This window comes from Camelus bactrianus, chromosome 20 (assembly GCF_048773025.1).
Source record: "Camelus bactrianus isolate YW-2024 breed Bactrian camel chromosome 20, ASM4877302v1, whole genome shotgun sequence".
NCBI classification, from domain to species: domain Eukaryota; kingdom Metazoa; phylum Chordata; class Mammalia; order Artiodactyla; family Camelidae; genus Camelus; species Camelus bactrianus.
Genome location: NC_133558.1, coordinates 7,190,588 through 7,209,141, shown reverse-complemented (window position 1 = coordinate 7,209,141; position 18,554 = coordinate 7,190,588). Strand labels below are relative to the sequence as shown.

The window sequence follows — 18,554 nt, the reverse complement described above, 5'->3', positions numbered from 1 at the left end:
TATCCTCTATAGGCTGTTTCGTGGTAGATTTTCTGCTTATGTAAATTTTTAAAGCAAATTAGTCTGTTTGGTTTGGTTAGCCATGGAAGGATGACTTCCTGAACACTTGACACAAAGCACCTTCCTCTGTCCTGCATTTTTCCTAAGACCACGTTCCTGCATGTGTCACAGAAGTTTCTGTAGCTGAGAGTAATGGCCCATGGCTGACCCTCACTCTGGGCCTAGGATCTCCATGCTTGACATGCAAAGGTGGTTTTGAATTAATAAAGGACTTGTAAAAAAACAGGAATTGTTTTTTCTTGTTAATTGTTACAAGTCTAGGCAGAGGCAAACCATCCCTGACATGTCCACCAAAATCACTGAATCCTGGATTCACTCCCTCACTCTGCCTCCCCTGTCTCCCCCAGAGCTTTGACTACCCTGTTCTTGCAGATACCCATAACCTTTGAACCCTAAGGGCTGAAACTTTGGGGAAAACTGCAGTAAGGCATCTCCAAGAGGATCTGTCTTGGATTGTCCAAAAAGAAGGATTCAGAGCTTTTCTTATTTTTTTATTCTTCTTTATTTTATTTTACTTTATTTTATTGAGTTATAGTCAGTTTACAATGTTGTGTCAATTTCCAGTGTAGAGCACAATTTTTCAGTCATAGATGAACATACATACATTCATTGTCACATTTTTTTTCACTGTGAGCTATCACAAAATCTTGTATATATTTCTCTGTGCTATACAGTATAAACTTGTTTATCTATTCTATACGGAGTTTTTCTTATTGAGTCAATTCTGTCTCCTCATCTGGCAAATGGAAAAATATTCTGGCTGATGTAGGATCTCTTCTAGCACACAGATCTGTGATTTTAAAATATTGCTCTTTTAAGCATTATTAAACTACTAATGTTAACAAGTATTAGCTTTTCTTCATATAGCTAATTGATTACTTATTTTAATTGACTCTTTAACACACAAAATATATGTGCTGGCAACAGTGGTAAGCTGGGAAACCGGGTCTTCAAGGGAAAACTCTTGCAGATTTGCAGAGTGTGAATAGCCCTACCACGGGCAGTTTCAAGCTGCAGACCTGACATTACTGAGCAACCAAACAGGGACTTGGCAAGACATGAGTACAGGCCAGCTCCAACACACCAACAGTTGGGTATAGCCTAAGAAATGTCAAGATTGGCTGGAATTGGTTTACATTCTTATATTATGGCTTTATTTTCTATTTTCTCCTTAGAACACACAAAAATTTACGACAGGTGAGTCTAGCCTGACAATGAACAGACACGTATTTTGAAACTGAACTTCCATGGGATTGGAGAATAAGAGGTAAAAATACTGAAACCCAGTTGAGGTCCAGTCATCTTGAGACAGGAATGGGGCAGGGCACTGCCATTCAAGGAATGATACAGCAATTAACATCAAAATGGTGGAAGATTCAACCCCCAATAGGCCTTGAGGCTCAGGATGGTGGGAGATTTGACTTCTAGCAGATCTTGAGCTTCCTTATACACCCATTGTAATGTAGTAACTTAGTAAATAGCATGCCCACAAGCGCCATGACAATCCCAAGGCTAACCACAAAAGGTCAAAGAGTGGGAATGGCCAACTTCCTGGGAATCCCAGCCCCTTCCCCAGGCTAGTTAGACTGGTCCTTCCACTTACTAGCATATGAAGCCACCAAGCCCATAAAAACTGGCAACACGGTGCCTCGCCACCGCCCTCTCTGTCTCCCCCGTTGGAGATGGCCCGCACTCTGCCTGTGGAGTATATACCTACTTTTACTCTAATCTGAGCACTCAACCCCCACACCTCATGGCCTTTCTCTTGCCTTTCAATGTATCTCTCTAAATCTACCTTGACTCAACTGTGGCTTGCTCTTCAGTTCTTTTCTGCGTGAAGCCAAGGACCCACACTTGGCAGGGCATGTCCTGCAGGCTCAACTGAAGCCTGGGACATGGCCCTCCTCATGCCCCACATCCGCTTTTCCTGAATCATATCTTTGGCGCCCAACATGGGGCATTTACGTAAAGAAACGGGGCTCAAAGGGCATAATCTCGATCCACCTATTGGGCTACGGCTCCCCTATCTTCAGAGGGTGGCAGGGAGTTTCTCCCGTGCCGTGCAGATTCAAGTAGCCCTTTAGGTGGCAGCTGACGCTGCCTGCAGGATCTGGCAGAGACCAGTTCTCTAGCTGTGAAGGAGCCCACTGAGCCCAAGGCTTTTCTCCCCTCAACCTTTTCTCATTCTCTCCTTTATCACTCTATCTCTTTGTACTCAAGAAGATCCACCAAGGAGACCACTCAGACATCCAGACTAAGACCATGTGGCAAGTAATTGGCAACCTGACTGGGTGAGATCCCCCTCCGTGGTTCCTTGAGCCCAATTCCTCTTCTCTACACGGTCTTGGTCTGGTTCCAGGACACCGGAACTGCAAAAGGGGGCCCCAATTAGGGGACTCCGGGAGTTCCCCTTTAAAAATTTGCGGCCCGGCCCTCCCCGAGTGCCCTCGGGGTGCACAGCCTCATTGCATCCGTAGGCGGGAATTGCGTGTGGGCACTCCCCTTGTGGATCACGGGTTTTGTACCGCTGAACAAGAGTTGCCGGCAAGTGCTCTCTTCACGGGTCACAGGTTTTCGAGCCCTTGGTGGTGTCACAGGCTTTAGCACCTCCTCACGCCCCACATCCGTTTTTCTTGCATCAATCTGGCTCTTCTGCAGGTCAGAGAATAATGGAAGTAGTTAGACCATGAAGTGCTCCTTATCACTTTAAGCCACTTGACCTCTTACCTACTGGAGTAGCACAGGCCGGCGGCAGCCCCATTTCCACCAGACTTTTAATGAGCTGTGTACCAGGAAACCAGCTCAACCCCCAGCCTGTGATAGGTATTTAATCAAAGTAAATCAAATATGGATGTATTCTTTAACAGGGTCTTAATTCCAACCGTAAGGACACTATACAGTTTCAGTTTTGATCAAAGTTAAGCAGATACAACAGGCTGCCGGCCAATTAAGTGGTGAAGGAAAGTAATGAGTGAGTGAGTGAGTGAGTGAATCCGCCGGAAAGGAAGATAAACCCTATCCTCTCTCATGATGCTGGACTCATTCTGCTGATGTTCTAGGTTCGACTAAGTTTACCAACAGTGGAGAGTTTCTGGGAAATCTGTAAATACACTTCCTTCAGGGAATGTAAGTCTAGTTATTAAAAACTACATTCAGAAACAGCATCTCTACTGGTAAGTAGTGGTCCCTGAGCACTGACCTAGGACGGAAGCTGTACAAACAGCCCATAATACTTGTACAATCAGTTTTTTCATCTCTAAAGCAAAGAACCCAATGCTTGCTGTTCTGACCCATTGTGCAGATTAAATGAGATAACATGTGCAGAGTACCTAGCACTATGCTTAGAACATAGATGTTCAGTAAATAATAGATATTTGATGATTAATACATTCTCTCAAGCTTCCACATCCCTTTTTTATACATTTTTCCTTTTTCATGTAGACTCTATCCTAGTAAAAACACACCCCAGAGGTCTATCAAAAATATTATTCTGCCTCTCCCTCTCTGAGGCGTCTGGGAATTGTCATGTGGTATGATTCCAAGCAGCTCAAGCTATATGCAATAAGTAAAATTCCACCTAAGCTGATGGAACATGCTGAGAGGTCACAGTTTAAGTATTTTTGCCTTTTGGGCTGTGGTAGACAGAATAAAGTCCCCCTAAGGATGTCCACATCCTAATCCCCAGAACATAGGACTGCTATCTTACACATGGCGAAGGGACTTAGCAGATGCGATTAAGTTAAGGATGAAATCATGAAGGTCCTTATGAGAGAGAGGGTCAGAATCAGAGGTGTGATGATGGAAGCAGAGATTCAAGTGAGCAGCTAGGAGCCAGGGAATGCTGGCAGCCTCTAGAAGCTGAAAGAGGCAAAGAATGGATTCTCCTCTGGAACGTCCAGGAGGAACCAGCCCTCCTGGCAGTTGGACTTCAGCCCAATGAGACAGATTTGGACTTCTGACCTCCAGAACTATAAGATAACAAATCATTGCTTTAAGTCACTATGTTTATGTTAATTTGTCACAGCAGCAATAGGAAACCAATACACAGACAAAGAAAGAAACGGGTCAGAAGGGAAGCAATCCTTTCTCTCCAAACCCCACACGTGAGAAGAAAAGATACAGTCTCCTTGGCCTATGATTGTGTTATTTCCTCAGATGAGATTTCTTCAGAGCAGGAAAGTACTGGTTACCAGCGGGCCCCAAACTTTCCAAGAACATAAAAGAAATAAAATTTAAGTCAAGGAATATAAAAGGAAGAAGGGAAATGGGTGGAGGTTTAGTGTGTAAGAAAGTTGTAAGCTATCAGGATTGTTGAATTCAGGTGGTGTGTGTATATATGGAGGTTTTTTTGTTTTGTTTTTTTGTTTTTTTTTAATTTTAGAGGGGCTCAGAGCAATGACATTGTAAGTGGGTCAAGGAAACTAAGTGAAGAATTTTCCTAATAAATATTAGAGAAGAATTCAAAAATGATGACCTCAACTGAATTATGGCCTAGTCTTCCAAGAAGGAATAAAAGCTCCAGCTTAGAACACATTAAGAATGTTGTCAAGCAATTGGAAACTATTTGTTAAGAAACAATCCCCTCCTCGCAGGAGTCTTGGAGCTCTTTCATGACTTTGCGGGGTGTGTAGCCTGAACCTCATAGTCTTTGTTGGCCCCACCCTCCCTCCAAATGTGAGCCACATTTATAAATTCCAGAAGGACACGGGTCGTTGGAGAGAGTCCTGTGTGTTCTGTGCAGTTGGCAGGGAGACCTGAAGAAAACAGAAAGGAAAGCTGGGGGCGCTGTCTGTCTGGCTGACACCCGGGACTCCCATTTGGTTTGTGTTGTCCTACTTTGCAGAAGGCCCCCCTGCTGTCCTCTCTTCCAGCAAAATGCTTTTCACACAGAGCTGCTGCTTTAAATGGAAGACTTTTCAGTGAGCTCCATCTAATATGTTTTAATTGTGCTAGCTCAGAAAGCATATGGAACAGTAATCATTAAGAATGGTTTACATTATATGTACATGTATATTCTCAAACATATAAGCACAGGTGTATGTTGGGTAGGATACAAGTGAAACTGGTTAGCAGTGTATACTTTGGTGAGTGGGATTAAAAAAGCAATAGGGCACTTACATTTATTTGTTCATGTTGTTGAGTGGCGATATCACGAGTGCTTTTCCTTTTTTTTGGTTTCATTTTGGCTTATTTTCCCAAATACATTTCTTTTAATAGAAAAGAAAATTCTCCTTTTGGCTGAAAAAAGTGGTAACACTTCAGAACAGAAAACAGGTAAAGTTCTGATTGTGCCCACTGAATTTCCTGAATTTAGGCTTTTCTTCTTACATCCAAACTATCGTGGACCATTGCAGTGGCAGATCTGTCTCATGGATGTGCATCTATTTCAGGTATTCTAGCACAGGGCTTCTCAACCCGAAATGTGCAAGTGAATCGCCCCAGGGTCTTGTTAAAGTGTAGATCTGATTCAGTAAGCCCAAGGTGGGGCTGAGAGTCTGCATTTCTTAACAGCTCCCAGGGGATGCGGATGTTGCTGGTCCATGGACCAGCTGTGGGTTGCCAGGGCCCAGACCATTGTCAGACAAGCTATCAAGTCATGTGTTCCAATTTAGGGATCTGAACACAGAGCAAACCAGCAAATCAGAAGCTTCCCAAAGCTAGGACCAAAGTCTGCCCAAAACCAGACAGTGGATTCCAAAACCAAATTGATAACTAATGGTCAAAGTCCCAGGGCCTCCGAAGTTGGAGGCAGTTTCTTGAGGCCCACTGATGTCAACACTGGAGCACCTTGCAAGTGCGACCACAAGCACAAAATGCCTAGGTTTAAACACTGGCTCCCCAGTTCTTTACTGTCTTTTACCATAAATGGAAGGGCTTTCCCTGGGAGGTCCGCAGGGATTTTTACACTGCAGTGTGGTCACTGCTGTTATCCCTGATATTACAGTAAGGACTGTGATGCCAATGAGCTGGAATGTTTGTTCCAAACACCAGGATGTCCAGTTCTTTGTGCTTATCCTTCAATGAGAACTTCTGGTATTTTGAAACTGGCACACTTACGAAAAAAGTTAAATACTAGATGATCAGCTAGAATCTTGAGGGAATTTCCCACCCTGAATTGCACATGCCGGAACTAACCTTTTTTATTGCTGGCACGCAAGCAGTACAAGCACCATAGTTTATGCTGGAAATATGGTATCAGCACTTACCAAAACAGAAGACCAAAGTGGGCTTTGTTCTAGGACTTCTGTTCTGTGGCCAGGGAGTTCATGAAGGATTTCTGCTTGTGGATCCTTGGAGTGCAAACTGAATTCCTTTAAGTCCCCACTAGGCTTGTTCCTGTAACTCAGATATTAATAAAGACTTGGCTGCCTGATGTTGTCTATGCCATTGCTTCTCTGTAATTCTGGCCATAAAAAGGCATTTCCTATGGTGGGGGTTTCTCTTCTTGTTGAAATGACAGGGGACAAATCTCTGCCTCCATATGTCTGTGGGCCCCTTACAGTCTCTTAGGGCCATTCAGATTCAGAATCATAGAATCAGATTTTTAATACGTTTCAGAAGTCATCAAACACAGTCTCTTCAATTTAAAGATGAAACCCAGGGCCAAGAATAGTGAAGTGCCCAACGTCATCTTGCCAGTTTGTGCCAGCACCAGAGCCAGAGTCTGTCTTCTAACCCCAAACCCATGGGTCCACTGCCCTCCTGCTGCCTTCAGATCATGGCTGACACCAAGGGGGTCTCCCATCCCACACATTCCAAAGCCTCCTTCAAAATCAAATCCACCCACAGGGCATGGACACCATCGCCAGAGTCACTAACTGAGAATCTGCATATCTAAACAGTATCTAAGTATCTAATCTGTCAGATTAATAGGCAAAAAACCTCAGTGTGTCTAAGAGCTGAGTTTACTTCTAACACTGAGTTCTTTTGTGGTTGATTCAGTATTTCCTAGGTCATATTTTCCTAATACATAAAATGATATGAGCAGTAGGTCCTCTCCTGCTTCCCAAGGTTGTTAGGAAGGTCATTGGAAGGAGGCATTAGTCTAACAATCATTGCATAGTTGGGTTTGATTTCCACACACACGTTTGGTTCTTGTTTACTGGAGGCTTTGGACAAATTATTTAACTACTGTGGTCATCAATTTTCACATCTCTGAAAATGAGATGAAGACTTCTATCTCACAACTTTGTGAAGGTAGACAGTAAATTGAGTGCAAAGCATGGTGCCTGGCACTTAGTAAGCATTCAAAGATGCAACCTCCCACTATTCCCTCATCATTGTCTTTACGTATCTGGTTTTCCTCAACTAGACTTCAACTTCCCCACAGGTTTGGTTCCTTGAAGTGAAAGGTTGGCACAGAGGAGGCACTCCATGAATGCTTCCAGTTCATTTCAAAAGCAGGAGAGAACATGATGCTGGCTCTTGAGGAACTTTTGCTGTCTGGAGAAAAACAGGGAGATGAGCTAACATGTGCAGCATGTAATGTGTGCTGAGCACTTTGCATGAGTTCTTTCTTTTAATCCTATGGCATCTCCATAACACACACAATGTCACGAAGCTCATTTTACAATTGCAGGTACCGAGGCACCAAGAGAGTATTTTACCCATGCGCACAAATATACTAAGTGGCAGAGATGACCTTCAGAGCTCTTCCCACCTGGAGCCAGGTGCACAGACTTGCCACCTTTCATGCCCTCATGCTGTGATCCCACATCATTTCTTCCAGGGTCCACTTCTTTTGTTCCTACAGCAAGAATAAAATGTATTTCTTGCTTTCGTCACAGTGTTCAGGATCAAGTGCTTTCCTGAGCATTTCTGCTCCAAGTGGAGGTTCGAACCTGGAGAGGAACTGGTTTCATGGCTGGTGCTCTTCATTCCTTTGTATAGACCCAGCTTTTTATTTAGTATCATTTTCCTTCTGCTTGTAGAGTTTCCTTTAACATTTCTTATAATGCAGGTGTTCCAGTGATGAATTCTCTCAACTCTCATATGTTTAAAAGAGTCTCTATTTTTACCTTTGCTTTTGAAAATTGATTTTGCTGGGTATAGAATTCTAGATTGACAGTTGTTTGTTTTTTCTTTTAGCACTTTAAAATGTTGCTCCACTATCTTCTAACTTGCATTGTTTTCAAAGAGAAGTCTTCTAAAATTCTTATCTTTGTTCCTGTGTATATAGTGCTTATTTTTTCCCTCTGGTTACTTTTAAGATTTTTCTCCTTAATATGACTTTAAAAAATTTAAATCTAAAATTAGAAAAATTTTTTTCATAGACTTGATCCCCACCAGCATTTTTACTCCAGTTTGAATTTGATTATAATGTGCCTTGGAGTCATTTTCTTCACATTTTGTCTGCTTGATTTTTGTTGAGTTTCTTTGATCTGTGAGTTTCTAGTTTTCTACAATTTTAGGAAATTTTCAGCTATTGCTTCTTCAAATATTTTTTTCTGTCCCCACCTTTCACAACTCCAGTTACACAATAAATGGGGCTACTGGGGGTTGTCCCACAGTTCACTGATACTCTGTTGATGTCCGTTAGTCTTTTTTCCTTTGTGTGATTCATTTTGAATAGTTTCTATTGCTAAGTCCTCAAGTTTACCAGTATTTTCCTCCACAGTGTCTAATCTGCTGTCAGTGCCATCCAGTGTAATTTTATCTCAGACACTGTTTTTTCATATCAAAATAGTTGACTCAGGTCTTTTTATTTTGAACTAGATTTCATACTTTCCCTCAGTATGTTCATGATTTCTTCTGTCTTCTTAAACTTGTAAATTGTATTGTATTTATTTATTTATTATTGATGTATAGTCAGTTATAATGTGTCAGCTTCTGCTGTACAGCATAGTATCCCAGTCATGCATATACATACATATGTTTGTTTTCATATTCTTTTTCATTAAAAGTTATTACAAGATATTGAGTATAGTTCTCTGTGCTATACTCTTGTGTATTTGAAGAAATCTGTTTTTTAATCTATTTTTATATATAGTGCTTATCATTTGCAAATCTCAAACTCCCAAATTTATCCCTTCCCACCCCCCTTCCCCCAGTAACCATAAGATTGTTTACTGTGTCTGTGAGCCTGTTTCTGTTTTGTAGATGAGCTTATTCGTGTCCTCCTTTTTCTTTAGATTCCACATATGAGTGATATCATATGGTATTTTTCTTTCTCTTTCTGGCTTACTTCACTTAAAATGATGATCTCTAGGTCCATCCATGTTGCTCCAAATGGTGTTATTTTATTCTTTTTTATGGCTAAGTAATATTCCATTGTATAAATATACTACAACTTCTTTATCCAGTCATCTGTTGATGGACATTTAGGTTGCTTCCATGTGTTGGCTATTGTAAATAGGGCTGCTGTGAACATTGGGGTACATGTATCTTTTTGAATTAGAGGTTCCTCTAGATATATGCCCACGAGTGGGATTGCTAGATCATAGGTTAAGTATATTTTTATTTTTTTGAGGCATCTCCATACTGTTTTCCATAATGGCTGTACCAAACTATATTCCCACCAGCAGTGTAGGAGGGTTCTCTTTTCTCCACAGCCTTTCCAGCATTTATCATTTTTAATTCTGGCCATTCTGACTGATAAATTATATTTATATTAATATTTTCTATACCTCTTGCTTGGTATGCCAGCACTGCAAGGCTCTGTTACTCTTTGCCCAGGCAATTTCTCAAAGTTGTTTTTGCATCTGTTGACCTTGGTAAATGACAACACTTCTCCCTGAACAAGGAGCAAGTCAGCTTACTGCTTGTAGCAGGTCCCCCAAGTTTAGTGTCATTTATAATGCAAACCCACAGAGTGACTGGCATCCATCTGGGCCACACTGTGTTTCTGTGGTGAGAGGTGGCATATACTGCTTGCTGTGCCGTGAGTACTAGAGTCCTTTTTCTCTGACCCAAGAGTCTTATAGCTTCTGCCCATAGACCTGAACTATACAAATCGTTTATCAGGATTGAACCCAACAACCATGTGAGTTGTTTCTGCAGACATCTGGATTCATCACCAGCTACATATTTTGTGGGGTTTAGGGCAAAATGAAAATCGTTTAAAAACAGAGGGAAAAGTGTTGTTGAAGGTGATAAAATAGACAGCATTTTCCTTCCTCCCAACTCACCATTGTATTTTTTTCACTTGCTATTTACTATCATTCTAAGTTTTAAAAAAGGTTTAATTATTAGCATGATTTTACCATTCATCTTTACATTGTGCAACCCCAATTTTTTAAAAAATTTTTTTCATACTTTTTTTAAAATTAAAGTACAGTCCATTTACAATGTTGTGTCAATCTCTGGTGTACAGCATAATAGTTCAGTTATAGATATATATATATATATATACACACACATATATTCCTTTTCATATTCTTTCCCATGATATGTTACTATAGGATATTGAATATAGTTCCCTGTACTCTACAGAGAACTTTGGGGGTTTTTTTTATTGAGCTATAGTCATTTTACAATGTTGTGTCAAATTCCAGTGTAGAACACAATTTTTCAGTTATACATGAACATGTATATATTTATTGTCACATTTTTTCTCTGTGAGCTACCATAAGATCTTGTATATATTTCCCTGTGCTATACAGCATAATCTTGTTTATCTATTCTACATTTTGAAATCCCAGTCTGTCCCTTCCCACCCTCTGCCCCCTTGGCAACCACAAGTTTGTATTCTGAGTCTATGAGTCTGTTTCTGTTTTGTATTTATTTATTTATTTTAGATTCCACATATGAGCAATCTCATATGGTGTTTTTCTTTCTCTTTCTGGCTTACTTCACTTAGAATGACATTCTCCAGGAGCATCCATGTTGCTGCAAATGGTGTTATGTTGTCAGTTTTTATGGCTGAATAGTATTCCATTGTATAAATATACCACTTCTTTATCCAGTCATCTGTCGATGGACATTTAGGCTGTTTCCATGTCTTGTCTATTGTAAGTAGTGCTGCTAATGAACATTGGGGTGCAGGTGTCTTTTTGAAGTAGGGGTGTAACCCCAATTTTAAATGCAAATATAAGAGCATGTAACTAATATGCAGACTCATCAAAATTACCTAATTCATATTTTGTAGCCCATGGACATATATATATTTTGTTTTTATGAAAGAGTGGAAATGCTGCACAAAACTAACTCACCTATTTTTATTTTACTTCTTGACATTCATACATTCTACTAACAGTCTCTTCCTTTGGTTTACTGATGAGTAAGTGCTGAAAATCTTTCTGTTACCTTCTATATCATCATTTTCAGCATAAGCATTTAGCTAATACAGGGAAGTAATGAGAGTAAGAAAGGACATGATGGGGTACCAGTCATTTGTGTTTCTTAGGAAACACATGCCTTCTTTCTGCGTGCCAAGCATGTTCTGCTTCCAATGGAAAGGGTGCCCTCCTGGGACTGTCAGTCCCCCTCCTCCTTTCCCATCCCCACCTTAGTCATAGATGTGCTTCCCTTGTATCTGCTTGGAGTCTTCCTTGAATTCTGTCACATCACGGGTCCTGTGGAATTCTGGGCTCATGGGGCCTCACAAACGCTACCCCAGAATGGGCAGCAAGGAGCAGGGGACACTCGTGCCACTTGTAACAATTCAGATCACATGCATGCTCTGCCAGCCCATCGGACTTCATTTACAAATACGAATTCAAAGATAACGTGATTAAGGATTTCCAAATGGCAACAGCCAGGTGTGGGTTAAACCAAGTGTGGATCCCTTTGGACAGCTGCAGTGCTCACCCGCTAGCCCACATCACCAGGCCACAGAGAGAGGGAATGCGGGCACATGGAACACGATTCTGTGGTGAGAATCACGATTCTGCATTACAAACCGTGCTTTACCCAGTGGGATGAGCAGGGGCAAATCACTGAACTCCTTTGCCATCAGAGTCCTTATGAAATGAGTGTCTTGTACATGATATTTATAAAGGTCTTATTTCTAAATTGGTATCATCTGACCAGAGTGAGATGGCTCCTTAAAGTTCTTTGTCATATTTGAGCAGGTCTTACTGAAGACCTAGGAAGAGTTTGAAGGACATGCCTGCCCCTTTCTTTGGGGTTCCCTTGCTCTCACTGGCACCACTTAGAAAAGTGAAAAAAGCCCCACTGCTTTAGAACACATTTGGCAGAAGCATAATTCTTTCTAGATGTTAAGATAAATTCCATGCTTATTTTTCTCTTAAATGCCAAAGGTTTTGTAGGCTTTCGTAGAGTAGGATTTAAGCCTGAGTATTGCCACAGACACACACACCTTCGGCTTCATCTGGGTGCTCACATCCACGCGGTATGGTCACTCAAGCTGCTGTGCCCCTGGACGTGGCCTGTCGTGCTCTCTGGTTTCCAGCTGTGTTCGCTGTGCCTGCCTTTACCTCTGTTCTGCACGTTGCTGGAATGTCTGCTGGTTTTTCCGTATCAAGCCTGTGGAGGAACATAAACATTTCGCCTTTTCTGAACAAGACTTCCAGTGAGTGAGTGAGTGAGTGTGTGTGTATGTGTGTGTGTGTAACTTCCTAGAAACCAAGGCTGTTTTCTCTTGCCAGGCGCCACAGCAGGCCTTCCTGTGCAGGAGGTCATTTCAATAAGGACTCAGAGCTTAGTAAACGGAGAAAAGAAGGTCATTCTCAGACAGGATGTTGGGAGGACGCCCTGAGTGAGCCTTGCTGGGCAAGAGACGCCAATAGGACCAAGAATGTGGGCCAGTCCCCCAGGAAGTTATTCATGAGCCTGAGCTGTATGATAAACAGGCAGCTGAAGCTTTTTCTAAACAACAAAAATCACAATGCTCCAAATTCCAGAAAATCCTCAAACAATGACTGGACATTCCACATCCCCCATTTGCTTATTTGTGCACCATGTACTTTCAAAGAAACCAGAAACTGGAGTCCCGACTGGGGTTTCAGAGCAGGAATGAGAAATGCGTTAGCAGTGGCCGTGCCCCCCAGTGTCATTCCTCCTTTAAGGTGAGCCTGAGTCTCCGCTTACTGTGCCAGCTCTGTTGTCCGGAATCCCTTCTGCTCCCAATAGCCATCTTGGGCTGAAGGCCAGTGTGAAGCGGCTGTAAGCCTGATCAGCAGGGCAGGGTCAAAAGGCAGGAGATGCTTCTGTGGTTCATGTTACCAGGAGATGTAAACTGGTCAGGTTAGAAGGTTCTTCCTGAATAAACAAAGAGACTCTTTGGGAAATTTCCTGTATAATCAGCCTGACTTGAAAGAGATATCAAAACTCCTTGAAAGTACATATTTTTAAATTAAATTGTAGTGTACATATGATTTTATATGTGTGTGTGTGTGTACATATACACTATATAATTACATTCTGAAGATTATTTTATAAATATACTTATTTGCAGAAAATAAAACATAATTCTGCAGATAGTGATATATGATATATATATATATATCAGTATCCCAATACTTCTTAATTGGCAAGACCAGTTCTTCATAAGAAGGAATAGAACCACTCGTTTGTCATTTTTCTCACTCGTTCAGTAAAGTTGCACTTGAAAATTTTATTACAGTCTTCCCTTCCCCACTCCACCTGCACACCAGATGTCCCTTTACCTATTCTATTTTTTTCTACAGTATTTATAACTTCTAATATGCCCTGCAATTTATTGTTTATTGTTTACCATCTGTCTTCCACACTCCCCTTCCTCTCTTATAATGTAAGCTTTCAAGACAGCAGTTTTTGTTGTTCCTTTATGTATCCCAAGTACACAGAACAGTGATTGGCATACACTAAACACTCAAAATTAATTTTTGAATGAATAAATGAATCTGTCTCATGTCCAAAATTCAAAAGCATCAGGTATTCACACAGAACCAATGAATACTTCTGGTCAGTGTGCATCTAAATGGAAGACTAGGTAGGTATTTGGGTAGAAGTACTTACCGGAGGCTAGGTGGCTCAAACTCACAGACACATAATTAAGATTGGACAAAAGAGGTGTCAGAGAGGGTGCAGGTCAAACAGGATAGATTTTAATAGGATCAATGGAAGAAACTGAGACCACCTGTAACAAACCACAGAAATGAGCCCCCACAAAGCCTGTGGGGTCCCCACTTTCAGATAGCTTTGAAGCCACTTATCTGGAGGGACCAAAAGTTTCCAGGGAGTCTGCTTGTAGGACACAGGCTGCACAGAAAGACTCTTCATAGGCTTCCCATGCTCTCTTTTTCTGAGATTCTGTGGATTTCTCGGTCCATTCTAGGGGCAGGAATTCTCACCACATCAAACCTTCTGACAATGCTGGCAGCGTGACTGGTGTGAAAGGGATTCTGGACTTGGATCAAGGAGAGATAGAGGAGGGTGAGCTCGAGTTCAAAAACCCAGCTGAGCAACCTGGGGAGAGAGCTGGGTGAGAGCTGGCTTTGCTCTGCTTACGTGTTCCGGTTTCCACAAAGCACAAGTTAGTTCTGCAGTGCTTTCAGCAAGCCTTTTCTGGCAGCATTCAGATCATCTCCAAAATCAACACTACGAATTTTGCAGCTCCATCTGTAGACTGTAATGTAGGGATGGAGGCCTTAGGGAACCTCAGGACTCAAGGGCGGGAGCCAGATCATGAGACTGGGTCCACGGGGAGCAAGACAGGATGCCTTTGGGGTAAGACCTTAATTCCATACAATTTACTAAATCCCCATTCCATTTGCCCACCTGACAAGGCCAGAACTGATGCAAACTACCTTATCTAGTCCTTCTTCTCTCCACTCCTTAGGTTGTCTGTTTTAATAAGGCCAGTGAGATCCTTAAACTACCTTTGGGTTCCCTAAATAAGATGTACCTCTGTGGGGTTGTGGATGTGGATTCGTTTCATGCTACAAAGATACACTGGAGGGCTTCCTTTGGCATTTCTGAGTGGGACAGAACAGACTATATGTATTTTATGTCTTTAAGACAGTAATCTTAAGAATGAGAATTAATTAAATCATTAATCACCATCCCCATCAATAGCAACAAAAGGCAATACAAGTTTATTTATAGGCAGAGATAGCTTGGAATTAAATTTGGAATTGAATTTGAGGAGGAGGGTCATTTTTGGCTTTCAAGGCAAGATCAGAATGAGGCAGTCCCACTTCCTGTTGCAGGGCACTTTCCACCTTGAAAGTGAACGTTAAGTGGACGTGGGTAGATGAGAGGTGTTTAAAATTTAAACCACTTTGATCTTGACATTCAACCCCGACAACTGATGATGCGGTTCTGAGCTTGAGTATCTAGATGAGGACTTTTGTTTGGAAAAGTTCGCAGCGGACCCAAGACCCTCCTGTAGGCCCAATGGCTTAATTCTTACTTTAGTCAGAGGCTGAGGGTTCTTAAAAGGCTGCTTCCTTTCCCCCTTTTTTTTTACCCAGCTGGCTGGCTGCGCTCACAGCTGATAGTTCTCAGTGCAGTTCAGTGGCAGCCTCTGTCCTGACAGGGCAGGTGGCCAACTGGATCTTAAATCATCCAGTGGCCTGTAAACAAGATGTATTTGAATTCCAGGAGTGTGGAGGGAAGTGCCTACCGGGGGAGGAACTGACCACGGGTGCAGAGTCATTAACTCCAAGGTTAACTACCCATTGAAATGCAGTCAAAACTGAGACCTGACCTTGCTTCAGCAGGTTTTCATTAGCTGCTTGATCTGCAAGGGAATACAGATACTGCACAGGATAAGGGCCAGGGAGAGCCCACTTTGGTTCACTGGGTTCTGGCAAGCTTGCCAAAAATCTGAAGTAGGTGAGGGGGGAGCATCTGCTTTTTAAAAAGGATCTTAAATGTAAAATTAAGATACCATAGCTTGTTTTAGACACATGCACATCGCAGCAGCTCTGCCATCATCTTTCTGTCTGAACAGTTAGCATGGCTCATGTCAGAGGCCTACCTCACCCTCCCACCAGCCCAGCTCCACGGCCTTCAACCAGGGTAGCTTCCCAATAAGCCCTTTGCCCAAGTTCAGGGTGCCTTGCTCAGAGCAGAAACTGACTTCTCTCCTCTCCATCCAATGACATTACTCGACGTGGATTTTCAAGTTTCACTTTCACACCAACTCTACCCGCGTTTGTTTTCCTGGGAGGTTCAGGATTTCTTTGCAGATTACTCACTGGGAGGACTCCACTCTTTCCCCAGCTCTGATTGCATTATATTCTATTTTCAGCCTCTGCACACGATAACCCTTTTGTTCTCTTCGGAGCGCTCATGCTGACATGGCATCCTTCCTCCTTTATAATGTCTGTCTTTCTATGTGTTTATCTCTGCAGGAATGTAGCTCCAAAGAAAAAAAACTCAACTACACATTGATTCGCTGGAGCCTAGTTAGCTGTTTATGTCCGTACAGAGCACACACTCCAGAAAGGAACATGTACAGCTCTAGGCAGCCCAGAAAACAAACCACCCCAACATCAGGTAACCGAGTCTGGCACACAGGGAACTCACAACACATCTATTTTTCCCTTTGTATGAGAACAAACAGTGCCCGGGAGTGCCCGAACTTGAGTGGGAAAAAGGCAGGTGTTAGGAGAAACAAGACAAATGGTGTTGCAATCTGTTTTCTTCATTTCCCAGGGCTCCTGCACCCGCCCCCAGGGCAGCCAGGCCAAGAACAGGCGTTGACTCTTGACTGGAAGGCTCCAAATGAGACTCCTGAAGGTTCTGCCCCGGGATTCCGGGAGATGGTGGTTTGTGTGGATCTAGAAGTCCTATTTGGCTTCTGATGGGTCCTCTGTAGTTATGTTACCCATTCCAAGTTCCTAAAATAAAAGTGATTAACAGATGATTCCAAAAGGAAACCTCTGCAAGCTGATAAAATTTGACTGCATTAGGTTCAGAGGAAGAAATCAGTTTTTATGCTGTTGTGTTCTTCCACAGAGTCTTGTAAATAGACATGATGAAATGTTAAAAGCCAAGGAAGGTGTAGGGATGTGATGGTGAAAGATGCTGGGGCTCTCCTGCCTTGACCCACTCTGATCACGACAAATCAAATGAAGCGCAAACGCTGAACCGCCTGTCCTCCTCTTCCCACATCTTTCCCTCCTTCCCACTTTCTTGGCAATCAAAAGCTTAAGGTCTAGAACTTACAATCAAAACCTCTAAATCGTCTGGCACTCACAGCACAGCTGCCCTGGGAGAAAGCACTATCTCAGCCATAAGGCCAGTCCCTTGCTACCTGAGTGACGTCCTGAGGCTGAGCCATCACCTGTCTTGTGTAGACAGTCTGTCCAACTCCAGACACAGTGTCCTCCGTGGTCAGGTCCGTCACTGTACATTACAGTTTGTTTGTCCGAGGGTCACAGTCAGCCTCTTCTGGCACCAGAAAAAACAGCATTAGCTGACTGGCTGTTGCTACTGGAACTCACATAGGCACCCCCAGAGTAGCTAAACACTGCACCTATGTTCACGTAAGTGCAGCAGTGATATGGCCAAGGCCTCCCACAGCAATAGTCCTGATGCAGTTGAATTTAGTAACATTTATCTAATGCCTGTTACATGCAAGATAGTTCAGCCATCACTAAAGGGAGTGAAAAACCAACTGTTCCAGTGATGTAGATAAATACTATACACAAATAACTACAATAAAGGGCAGAGTGCTTATGAATAACAATGTGTGATTACAGACCCAACCAAAGTGCTGTGGGAGCACAAATAAGGAAGTGACTTCCATTGGGAGTGGGAAGCAGAAAGAGGGAGGTGGGTGAGATTTCCTTCACCTGGGACTTGTGGGCAGGGTCTTGAAGGGAGTTTTACTCAATGAGCCAAATAAAAAGTCTGTCAGGGAGCTGTTTCTCATGGCTCCAGAATTCCTCCTCTCTTGTACTGCTGTGAGTTTGAAGCACCTTGAGAAAGTGTTACCAAACTCAGGTTCTTCTGCTCGCTGCACAGAAGCTAATAATTCAAGAGGCAAGTGTCAGTTGAAAGGAAAGTTTCTTTAATCAGAAAAGTTGGCAGTCTGGGGAGAAGGTAGACTCCTGTCCAGAGACCATCTCCAAAGATTCTGCTCAGCCATGACAATTGTTATTTTACTTAATTTTTTATTGATGTATAGTCTGTTTACAATGTTGTGTTAATTTCTGGTGCACAGCATGACAGTTTTTAAAGGGAAAAAAGGGGGGAAGAATCTTAGTGAATCATCGAGGCAGGAGGTTGGGTTCTGCACCCTTCTCGACTGTGTGCAGACCAGCTGACTCTCTTCAGATGTTATCCTGGCTGCGTGATCTGCCTGCAGGATTGCTAAGGGGCTTTTGGAGGTAGAGAGCTAGTCATTCTTTAACTACTTAATTCTTCACTCTTACTTTTTTTTTTTTAATCTAGGAAATGAATCAATAGGTTAAGCAAGGCATAGTGTGCATTTAGGAGAGCATAAGTCAGGAGTTAGTTTCAACTACTTAGTGATCTTACTCCTATAATTAGGTTGTTTTAAGGTTAGAGGGGGACAGAAATGGGCAAACAGGAAAAGGGCCAAAGAACTGCTTTCAAAAGCCCCCCCAGGCAGGACTGATATCCTAAATAGCAAAAAA

At 42.4% G+C, this 18,554-nt stretch overlaps 1 long non-coding RNA gene across 1 annotated transcript; it reads left to right on the top strand.

Moving 5' to 3' along the window:
* The first annotated feature begins 14,424 nt into the window (after positions 1-14,424).
* LOC141574132 (uncharacterized) lies at positions 14,425-16,806 on the top strand. The gene is made up of 3 exons (XR_012500821.1): positions 14,425-14,670; positions 16,302-16,446; positions 16,606-16,806. It is a non-coding gene; the product is annotated as an uncharacterized LOC141574132 (long non-coding RNA).
* The last annotated feature ends 1,748 nt before the right edge of the window (positions 16,807-18,554 follow it).